Genomic DNA, 10,519 nt, shown 5'->3' on the forward strand with positions numbered 1-10,519 from the left:
TACCATATGTGATAGTTTTGCCAATTATTTCTTTATTACATAATGTGGGATTCATTTTCCAGCCTGCTAGAGCAGATTCTTCATTGCATTTCCAGCCTCTCCTAACTATTTATTTGCCAGTTTTTAGACTTGGCCTAAATTTTCTTTGCTTCTTCTTCAGGCTCTGCTTGCTACCTGGTCTTAGAGTCAGTGCTACTTGTTTTAGATTTCATTATACATTAGAACAAATTTCTTTCTCAGCTGTATTTTTCTTTATCACAAAACACGCGCAAACCTTGTGGCTTAAAACAATAAACGTTTATTATTTTTCATAATCCTTTGGTAAGTTGGGTAGTTTTTGTGATTTGGGTTGGTGAGCTGGGCTGAAAGGTGTAGGATGGACTCACTCATATATCTGGAAGTTGCCTGGATGTCTATGGAGTGATGGAGATGACTAGGTGTCTGTCATCATTTGTGGGCTAGCTTTAGTTTCTTACATTGAGATGATTGTAGGTTCCTAAAAGGCAGCATAGAAAGGCAAGCACTTTGTGTTTCTGCTTGTATCATGTTTGCCATCGCCCCATTGCTCAAACAAGTCAAATGGCAAAGCCCAGAGTCGATGTACATTGAGACTACCTGAGGGCATGGAGAGGAAGGAGAACTAGTGCAGCCAGTTTTACGAACAATCTACCACCCTTTTATAATGTTAATTTCTGTTCAGTATTAATTCCATTCCACAGATAAAAGTTCCTAAGCAGTAGCATATGATGTTCTGTGTTTATATTTTCTAGCACTTCCCAAATTAGTGTGTACATACAGTATTCATGAACAGTAAAGGGAAATTTCTTCTTTTTTTCCTCTTTGGTTAAACTTTTATTAAACCCACAGTTATGTAACAGTAATAATAAATTTCTTCTCTTATTTTTTTCCTTTGTGCAAATTAATGGTGTACATGAGATATTTTTTACATGTATCTAATGTGTAACAATTAAATCAGGATATTTAGGATGTCTGTCACACAAATACAGTGCATTTTTAAAAGTATAGTCACTCTACTCTGCTATCAAAAATTTAACTTATTCTTTTATCTTACTATATGTTTTCACCCTTTAACACACTTCTCTTCATTCTCCTCCTCCTTTGTACTCACCCTTCTCAGTCTCCGTTATCTGTTTTTCCAGTCTCTACCTAGATGTATGCAATTATTTTTAGTTCCTATATGTAAGTGTGAACATGTGATATTTGTCTTTTATGCCTGGCTTATTTCACTTAAGACGATAACCTTCAGCTTCATCTATGTTGCTCCAAGTGACACAATTTCATTGCTTTTTATGGCTGTGTGGTATTCCGTGGTATATATATACCACATTTAAAAAATCCAGTCCACCATTGATGGGCACTTAGGTCGATTCCATGTCTTTGCTATTGTGAATAGTACTGTAATAAACATGTGAGTGCAGGTATATCTTTGACATATTGATTTCTTTTCATTTGGATAAATATCCAGCAGTGGGATTGGTGGATTGAATGGTCATTCTGTTTTTAGTTTTTTGAGAAATCTCCATACTGTTTTCCATAGTGGCTGTACATTCCCACCAACAGTGTTTAAGTGTTACTGAGGAACACGAATGGAGCTGGGAGCCATTATCCTAAGTCAATTGATGTAGGAACAGAAAACCAAATACTACATGTTCTCACTTATAAGTGGGGGCTAACGATTGGGAACTCATGGACATAAAAATGGCAACAATAGACACTGGGGACTAATAGAAGGAAGGGAGGGAGAAGGGAAAGTGTTTGAAAACTAACTGTTGGGCACTATGCTCACTATCTGGGTGATGGGATCATTCATATTCCAAACCTCAGTGTCACACAATATACCCAGGTAACAAACTTGCACATGTACATGCTGAATCGGAAATAAAAGTTGAAATTACACTAAAAAGAGTTCCCTTTTCTCTGCATCCTTGCCAACATTTTTCTTTGTCTTTTTAATAATAGCCGTTTTCTTATGATTAGTGATGTTGAACATATTTTCATATATGTGTTGGCCATTTGTATGTCTTCTTTTGAGAAATGTCTATTGATGTTCTTTGCCTACTTGTTAATGAAATTTCTTTTTCTGTTGAGTTGTTTGAGTTCCTCGTATATTTTAGCTATTAGTCACCTGTCAGATGAATAGCTTGCACATATTTTTTCCATTCAACAGGAACAAAGGGAATTTTTCCATCCATACTGGCAAGGAAATAAGCATTATATGATAAAATAATGTTTCTTTCCTAAATTTTTGGTAAAGATCATATTTATGAGAAATTGTGCATACTTCTGTTTCTTTTATACAAGTGTAGGCTTTTGGTTCTTTGAAAGCATTTAACATGAAAATACTTTTTTGTCTAAAATGGTAAAAAAAGTTTTACATTTACTGTTTTATGGTATTAACAGTAATAGGTCTGACTACTTAAGTAACAGGTCTGACTACTTAAGAAACCCAAAACAACTTCCAACTTTTAAACTGATCCACTAAGAATCTTAGAGGAGAAACTCATAGTGGTGATGTCTAAGTGAAAAGAAAAAAAAAAAAGAAAGAAAAGAAGCAGAGGGCAATGTGGTTGAAGAGAAATGAAAAACAATAAGTACACAGTACCACAAAAAATATGGTCTGGAGAGGAGGTAAATTAAAAGAGCTATTTTAAAAATGGGCCTTAGGCTGGAAGGTTAATTGGAAAGAAAAAAGGGAATTGAAAAGAGATTTTGGTTTGTGATGAAGATGTTTTTTAATGGAGGAATTAGCAAATGCCATGTTAGATAGAAGACATTTGCTTCCATCTCTTCCAAAGCTCTTCTACTCTAGAACTGTAGAGAGAAAGATGAAAATTGCTAGGGTCTGTATGTCCATGTCCATATGTTGAAATTGAATCCCCAATATGATGGTATTAGAAGGTAGGCCTTTTGGAGATGATTAGGTCATGAGGGCAGAACCTTCACAATGGAGATTAATGATCTTATACAAGAGTTCTCAAAGAGTGGCCTTGCCTCTTGTACCTTGTGAGGACACAGCTAGAAGGCTCTGTTTATGAACCAGAAAGTGTGCCCTCACCAGACACCAGATCTGTCAGCGATTTTATCTTGGACTTCCCAGCCTCTAGAACTTTAAGAAATAAATTTCTGTTGTTTATAAGCCATTCAGTCTATGGTATTTTGTTATAGAAGACTGAATGGACTACTATAATAGTAGGACAAGAATAAAGGTGCATTAGTCATCATTCTGATGGTAGTGGTAGTCTGTCTGGAGTGGCTGCTGTGAAGATGCCAGTTGCAGCAGGGGAGGCACAGCTGGGGCTGTGCATTCCATGGAGCCAGCAGGGGCTGCAACAGGTGGGAGCCCCACCCCCTGCCAAGTCAGTGGGGCAGGAACTCTATGCTCTTGGTGGTAGCTTCAGCCACCCAGCTGTGACTATGGACCTGGGCATCCCTGGGCTCTTGGGGGCCTAGGAAGCCCCCTGACCCTGCTGGCTTGAAAATGTCTGCTTCTATTGCCTGGCCTCTTCCTGCTCCCAGTGCCCACTCTGGGGCAGAGCAAATCTGTGGCCGAGCCAGTGTGCTGTCATGACCTGGCCAGGTGTGCATGCACTTGGGGTTGTGCTGACACACCAGCTCCCTGCCACCTTGGCCACCTCTGGACTTTGGGTGCCAATGAGCACAGGAGGGTAGCTGAGGAGGGGCTGAGGTTGGCTTGGTTTGGGCCTGCAGGCACAAAGAGCCTGGGTACTGTGCAGGACATGTTGATGGTGCCAGGAGGAAGACAGGCTCCTGGGTGGAAAAGGGCAGGTTTCTAGTGAAGCCTCACCTTCAAGCCAGGGACAGCTTGAAGTCTGGGTGTTGGGCTGTCAGTTCTGAGTGGAGTCTGTGACCCAGAGTGAGAACTTGTAGTGCTTTTTTCAGGCCTGCCCATGGCCACCCTTGGTCCTATCAGCATGCATTTCCTCACTTCTGAACCCATAAAAACCCCAGAGCCAGCAAGACTTAATAGACGTTGGGACTACCAGCTACGGGAAAGAGCTACCCACCACAGGTCTCCTCTGCACTGACAGCCGGATACTCACTGGGATGACCTGCCTGTGGAAAGGAGTTACCCACCTTGGGTCTCTTGAGAGCTGTTTTGTCACCCAATGAAGCTCCTCTCTGTCTTGCTCACCCTCCAGTTGCTTGTGTTTCTCATTCTTCCTGGATGCAAGACAAGAACTCAGGACCCACTGAAAGGTGGGACTGAAATAGTTTTAACACAAACAGGGCCAAAACATGCTCCCCATTTACCATGTTGTGGGCAATGAGAAGAAAAGAGCTGTGGCCCTTTGGGGAGCCCAGCCCCAGGGTCTCCCTGAGCCAGGGCTGGGACAACCTCTTTAGGACTTTGCAGTGTCTGGTGTCTCCAAGTTTCTGGGTGCCACTGTATTTCCTGGCTCCCACAGGGGAAGCTGCTTGTAGTACACCTGGTCCAGCCACAGCCTTGCATGGAGCCAGTACCTGTGCTGGCACTTAGAGCTGCCCATCCCGCCGCAGCCAGCATGCCTGGCTGTGAGCAGTGACTGGAAGCCGTGCTCACTCACACACCCTTCACCACTCTGCACCTGGCTCACTCTTGGCACGCGTGGGATTTGGGTCAGTAGTGCAAGCTGAGTGCAGCCTGCTGGGCCAAGTGGGCGGAATGAACCCAGTGGGCACAAGCAAAACGCAAGCAGAGGTGCTGCTGGCCACAGAGGTTTCCAGCTGGTGAACTGACAACTAAGGACCATGTGACAATTCCACTCTTGGATTTCTGTAACAATAAATTATAAAGGCTGGATATAGCAGAAGAAAGCACATGACAGGCTGATTTGAACATTTTGGCAGTACTCACAAACCAACAGGGAAAAGACATGCAATGGCAGCATCAGCAGTGGAGCCAGCAGGTTGGGTGGTGGAGAAATGACTGCAAGGCAGGTGAACATATTATATTCAGAATCAGCTTATGCTTAAATGGGAGTTGACATATTTCAAACCAAATAACTACTCTGGAAGCCAAGCTAACTCTTGGGCTTGAAGAAATTAGGAGATAAAAAGAGTAGAATTAAGAGTTCCCTTTTAAAGATGCTTTAGGAGTGAATAATATTTCAAAAATAGTAGCTTAAGTGTTTCAGTGTCACTAATGTACAAATTTGAAAGTGCCTTGAAAAATAGGAAATAATTATGGAGCCCATTAGAATTTTACAGTGGTTGTGGGAAAAATAGTAGAAATAACCTCTTCAGATTTAATGAGGGAGTACATTTAAAGGCAAGTTTAGATACATTGAGCATGCATTTATGACAGAGGACTATTTCATTTAATTACCCTGTTCATGAAGAGTATTTGTGCCTCATATGTAAAATGAATACAGGTAGGCTATGCAGGTTATTTCCTTTTATAGGATGTTAAAGAAAATTGGAGCACAATAATAACGAGAATTTTAAAAGAAAAACTTATAAAATAGAATGGAGTTGGAATTTTTATAATTAAAAAATTATATAAGAATTTATGCATATTATAAAAGACTTGGAAATTAGAAGAAAAACCATCAATAGTCCCAAGACCTTAATCACAATCACTTTTATTATTTTGGTGTGTTTTCTTTCTTACATTAAAATGCATTTAAAAACATAGTTTTAGTTGTAGTCAATGCATAGTTTTTCAATTGGCTTTTATCATTCAACATTTCATTATAAATATAAAAAACAAGAATTATAATTTAAAAATGTTTAACATCCTTCATTTCTTTAATGAGTATCCAAATTTTTTGCCCAACTTTCCGTGGCACACAAAAATGTGAGGCTGGTATACAATAAATGCCAAGCTCCAAACTGGAAGATCAGACACTTCCTGGTTGTTTACTGGTTACTTACTGTATACCTATTTCACTGGTCGTGTTTGCTAACAGAACCTTGATTGTGTCCAGGTGCTTTTTTTCTCTACATGATTCAGGTGAGGTGCTCTATTTGTGGTTTGAGGGTTAATTCTTCCTCTGCCAATAAGATGTGAAGGTGGGAAGTCTTCCCTTGCTTTTAAGAAGACAATGGATGAGATGGTTCTTTTGCACCATGTCCAGGTTCATGCTTGTTGATGGGAGAACCAGTTTATAAAAAGAACCTAGGATTATACTAATAAGCCACTAAATGAACTAACTTGGAAACCTCTGGACTTCTTTTCTGTTTAGGCACATCTCCACCCCTGCAGCAGACTTCTGCCTGGATATCCAGGTGTTTTCATACATCCCTGAAATCTAAGTGGGGGTTCCCAAACCTCAACTCTTGTCTTCTGTGCACCAACAGGCCCAACACCACATAGAAGCTATCAAGGCTTGGGGACTTGCATCTTCTGAAGCAATGGCTGGAGCTGTGCCTTGGTCCCTTTTAGCCACGGCTGGAGCTAGAGCAGCTGGGATGCAGGGCACCAAGTTTCAAGGCTGCACAAAGCAGCACAGCCCTGGGCCTGGCCCATGAAACCATTTTCCCCTCCTAGGCTTCCAGGCCTTTGATGGAAAGGGCTGCTGTGAAGATCTCTGAAATGCCTTGGGGACATTTTCCTCATTGTCTTAGGGATTAACACTCATTTCCTTGTTACTTATGCAAATTTCTGCAGCCAGCTTGAATTTCTCCCCAGGAAATGGTTTTTACTTTTCTACCTCATGGTCATGCTGCAAATATTCAAAAGTTTCATGCTCTGCTTCACTTTTAAATAAAAGTTCCAAGTTTCAGATAATGTCTTTGTGAATACATATGACTGAATGCTTTCTGAATTGGCCAGGTCACCTCTTGAATGCTTGGCTGCTTAGAAATTTCTTCCACTAGACACCCTAAATCATCTCTCTTAAGTTCAATATTCCACAGATCTCTAGGACAGGGGCAAAATGCCACCAGTCTCTTTGCTAAAGCATAGCAAGAGTCACCTTTACTCCAATTCCCAATAAGTTCCTCATCTCCATCTGAGACCACCTCAGCCTGGACTTCATTGTTCATATCACTATCAGCACTTTGGTCAAAACCATTCAACACATTTCTAGGAAGTTTCGAACTTTCCCACATCTTCTTGTCTTTTTCTGAGCCCTCCAAACTCTTCCAGCCTCTGGCCCATTACCCAGTTCCAAAGTTGATTCCACATTTTCAGTTTATAGCATTACCCTCCTGTGCCAGTACCAATTCTCTGTATTAGCCCATTTCATACTGCTATCAAGAACTGCCTGAGACTGGAAAACTTATAAAGAAAGGTGGTTTAATTGACTCACAGTTCTGTATGGCTGGGGAGGCCTCAGGAAACTTACATTTATGGTGGAAGGCAAAGGGGAAACATGGCACATCTTACATGGTGTCAGGAGAGAGAGTAGGCAGGGGAAACTGCCACTTTTAAACCATCAGATCTCATGAGAACTCCCTCACTATGATGAGAACAGCATGGGAGAAGCTGCTTTCATGATCCAATCACCTCTCACCAAGTCCCTCCCTCGACAGGTGGGGATTACAATTTAAGATGAGATTTGGGTGGGGACACAGAACCAAACCATATCAAATGGGGGCTCAGCAGGATGACCAAATTCATTGCGGACAAGATAAGCATACATTTTCTCTGTGTTTCAAAATTAAATCATGAGTTAAATTGTACTTTTTCTCTACCACAACACTGTTTTCCTAACCAGGGTTTATAAGGGTGGCACAATAGTAGATTGATGTTATATTTTATTATTTAGTTTAATGGCCCCTGATTATTTTATATTTAGGTTAATATAAAGAAAACTATGACAAACATCTTTGGGTCTACAGATTTTTTTTCTTTTTGGGTTATTTCTTGAATTAGATTTCTGCAATACATTTTCTGGTTCCAATGAAATGTTCATTTTGTTTGTGTGCTAAGTTGCTCTCTATAAAATGTGATTCTAATTTACATGGCACTAGGGTATTCATTTTCATTTCACTTCTCCTTCTCCTCAACTTAATATTGTTAAATATTTTTTCTGGTATAATGAATGAAAAACATTCTGTATTATTTTAATTAATATTTCTTTGATTATTTGGTCAATGGTCTATTTCTGAACATGTTTACTTGCCATCTATAATGATTATTTGATATTTGATGGTTACAATTTATTATTTTTTATATATGATATAAAAATCTCTTACCTTCAGAAAGTCAAAATGGAAATACTTGTTTATTACAAAGTAAACTAGTTCAATAGATTCAGTACTCAGTACTCTGTGCCTGTTGGAGGAGATTAAGAATGGAAAATGGATGGAGCTGTTCCGAAGCACATGGCACCTGTCTCTTTAGGAGTGCTCACTGGAGCAAGCCTCATCCATAAGCCTTAGAGAATGTTTGTCCTGCTCTGCACTGGTAGGCTGCCATCTTATTTTCACTGCAAGCTTCTTGGCCACAACCTATACAAAAAAAGTTTTACAACTAACACACAGTATAACCTCCCACCCTGGAAAACCGTCCAACAGCAAATACTGTAAAATTTCACTGTTGTGGTGGCTTTTTCTTTGCTTGTTCATTTTCAATGACGTGTCCCAGCAGGCATGATCTCCTGATTTGACCTGCTCCCTGGGTAGTTCAAGCTCCTCCTTTCTCATTCCATCACACCACACCACACGGTGAGTACAGTTGCTGTGGCATCTTCCAGGATGTCACCATCATCCTTTGAAGTCAGCTTCTGAGAAGCCAACAGAAGAGCCAGAGGATGACTCAGAGCTCTCCCTAACTCTGCCATCCTTCCCAAATTTCCACACATAGCAGGTGTTGCCACTTATCTTAGCAACCTTCAGTTCAGTCTCATTGGACATCGTCAAGAAAAATGAAGCTGCTGTCAATGCTCATCACTTGGGGAACCTGTCTCAGTTGCTCCTGGAATAGATTTGCCCTGGGAGGGGCATCTATCTCTTGGATAGTCAGTCCTGAAGGGGAAGATCAGAGGTCAAAGACTTTTGTCTCATTAAAGTGGGCCATGTATGTGAATATTAAAGTTCACTTGATTTTTTAAAAAATTCTAAAACAATCTGACAATATTAAGGAAGAAATTGACAGCAGAAGAAAAAGAGCCTTTATCCTATCAAGCAAATGTATTTAATAGGTATATATTTCAGAGTTTTTATGGCATACGTGCAAACATTTTATAAAGTTGAATTGTAAAGGACACATAACTTTGCAGTTTGCATTTTTATTTATATGTCTCTACAAGCAAGCTCCCACATTGTTATAAAGCATTATTAGTGTTACATAGATATTGCTGGTGACTTCATACAACCAGGCATGGTGACTCCATTCCCCTTAAAAATGATTGGTTCAGATGTACTCAGGTGACCCAGAAGAACCAGTTCTTCTTTTGCTGGATATTGCTGTGTTTGTAAGTGATGCTAGTTACCCAGCAACCGTCTTGTTACCGGGAGGTCAACTACAAAGCCACTCAACACGTTGAAGATGGCAAATATTTATTAAGCATTCCTATGTCCAAGGTGTGCTGCTGTGAGTAAAATGAACACACCATTGTTTCTGCTTTCTAGAGTATTACGATCTATTGGGGAAGATAAATAGTCCCAAATAATTGTAATATAAAACCAATGTCATGCTGCCTTTACCATTGTTATTACTGACCTATACATGTAAAAAAGTCTCCAGTGCTTTTTTAGGTAGCAGTCATAGATCTGAGCAATCTCTTAGTGTCCTCTGATCAGGCCACCAGATATTAGCAGCCTTAGTAATTGTCTTATTTGTAGAATTAGGGGGTTGGACATTTTGAGCTTGAAATCTCTTTAAATTATTAATAAAATTGGATTTTATATTTCTCCCAAACTGAATTGTAATAACCTTGAATGTGAACAATTGAATGAATGACTCCCAAGAGGTTTTTGTTTGTTTTCGAGAGTGTCAGGAAATTATATGTTAGAATAGAATGTTAGGATAGAATGATCAGAAAAAAATGTAAAGTGAACAGATGTTTGGTAGGAAAAAGAAAGGTGAAAATGGGTAGCAGCAAATTAGAGACACTTTGCAAATTGATAAAACAAAAGCCAGCCAATTCTATTTTGGATTGTAAAGCTAAAACAGACAATGTGTTCTGGAACAGAAAGATTATGTATCCAGGAATAGATATGAATTAGAGGGTGGCTTGACTGACAAATTGCAGATTGCGAAGGGCACAGACCTAATTGAGTATCTTCCTCTTCATGTGTGTTCCCTCATGCCAGTTCAGTAGGTCACTGGTGCTGATTGGATGGTGAGTCAGAACAAATGGAAGGAAACCACTTTCCACTCTGGGTTCTCAGCATGTAGATTCACTGCCCCTGTATTTCAGCAACAAATACAGAACTCAGATTCAAAATGACAAGTTTACAACAAAGCAGGATCTGTAGTAGAACACATAACATAAAGTAATGAAATTTCCTTCTTGGAAACCAACTGTTGCCCTTGAGGTCAATAAAACATTTTTCCCTATGGAGCATTGTTCATTTGGCTAGATCCACACTTTTGATGTATAAACAC

The 10,519-nt window shown here is 39.9% G+C and overlaps 1 pseudogene; it reads right to left on the minus strand.

Moving 5' to 3' along the window:
- Positions 1 to 8,750, minus strand: part of LOC105515292 — a 49,559-nt pseudogene extending 40,809 nt beyond the window's left edge.
- Between the last annotated feature and the right edge of the window lie 1,769 nt (positions 8,751 to 10,519).

This window comes from Colobus angolensis, unplaced genomic scaffold, assembly GCF_000951035.1.
Source record: "Colobus angolensis palliatus isolate OR3802 unplaced genomic scaffold, Cang.pa_1.0 Scaffold258, whole genome shotgun sequence".
NCBI lineage: Eukaryota > Metazoa > Chordata > Mammalia > Primates > Cercopithecidae > Colobus > Colobus angolensis.